The sequence below is a fragment of the Penaeus japonicus genome, unplaced genomic scaffold (genome assembly GCF_977035675.1).
Source record: "Penaeus japonicus unplaced genomic scaffold, GWHDUDI00000001_assembly GWHDUDI00000037, whole genome shotgun sequence".
NCBI classification, from domain to species: Eukaryota; Metazoa; Arthropoda; class Malacostraca; order Decapoda; family Penaeidae; genus Penaeus; species Penaeus japonicus.
In genome coordinates, this window is record NW_028234439.1 from 4839794 (window position 1) to 4841175 (window position 1382).

Genomic DNA, 1382 nt, shown 5'->3' on the forward strand with positions numbered 1-1382 from the left:
TTCCCCTTCCCCTTCCCCTTCCCCTCCCCTTCCCCTTCCCTTTCCCTTTCCCCTTTCCCCTCCCTTCCCCTTCCCTTCCCCTCCTTCCCTTTCCCCTTCCCTTCCCCTTCCCCCTTCCCTTTCCCCTTCCCCTTCCCCTTCCCCCTTCCCCTTCCCCTTCCCCTTCCCCTTCCCTTCCCCTTCCCCTTCCCCTTCCCTTTCCCTTCCCCTTCCCCTTCCCCTTCCCTTCCCCTTCCCCTTCCCCTTCCCCTTCCCCTTCCCCTTCCCCTTCCCCTTCCCTTTCCCTTCCCCTTCCCCTTCCCCTTCCCCTTCCCCTTCCCCTTCCCTTCACTCCCACATTTCTCCCTTCCTCTCGCCTTCCTTTCCTACCTTTCCATCCCTATATAATCATCAGTATTCCTCTAGACATGCAAAATCCACCGTAACCCATTAGATCAACAAGCACCTAATCCGTTGCCATGACAACGACTCAACGCATTTAGTCGACGTAATCGTAGCGTAAGAGACGTGTTCACAAGCTACTGTAATGGAGTGGCCGAAGGTTGCGTGGACAACGTAAATGAAGGCGAGGGTAGAGCACACGATTCAAACAGAGAAGGTTAAAAGTGCGTTTTTTTTTTTTTTTTTTTTTTTTAGGTTTTGATGAAAGGGGAGGGATAGTCCACTGTTTTTTTTTTTTTTTTTTTTTTTTTTTTTTTTAGGTTTGTTGAAAGGGGAGGGAAAGTCCACTGTTTTTTTGTTTTTGTTTTTGATGAGGGAAATTATGATGGTATTAAGGGACTACAAAACGTCGAATTGCTATGCACTAATTTCATAATAGCAAATATTGTTGTTGTTTTTGTTTTTGTAGCGATTCCTAGATCTTCGTTAGTGAACTTTGCCGAGTAAAAAAGAAAGAAAAAAAGAATTTATATTTATTTTTTTTGTGTCTGCATGACCTTCCTCGGTCTTAACGGGTGAAAGAGAGTAGTCACGAAAGTACAGGACTCACTGTGCATGACTTTGCGAAGCAGAAACATGGCTAAAGGTCGATAATTTTTGTAGTTTTAATCTTAAGTTATTATATTTTTGTTATGTCTTTAGTTTCTCTCTCTCTCCCTTTTTCTATCTTTCTTTTTTTTCTCTTTCGCTCTCTCTCTATATCTTTCTCTCTCTCTCGTTCTCTGTCTCTCTCTCTCTCTCTCTCTCCCTTTCTCTATCTTTCGTTTTCTCTTTCGCTCTCTCTCTCTCTCTCTCTCTCTCTCCCTCTCTCTCTCTCCCTCTCTCTCTCTCTTTCTCTCCCTCCTCTTCTCTCCTCTCCTCTCTCTCTCCTCTTCTCTTCTCTCTCTCTCCTCTCTCTCTCCTCTTCTCTTCTCTCTCTCTCTCCTCTTCTCTTCTCTCCT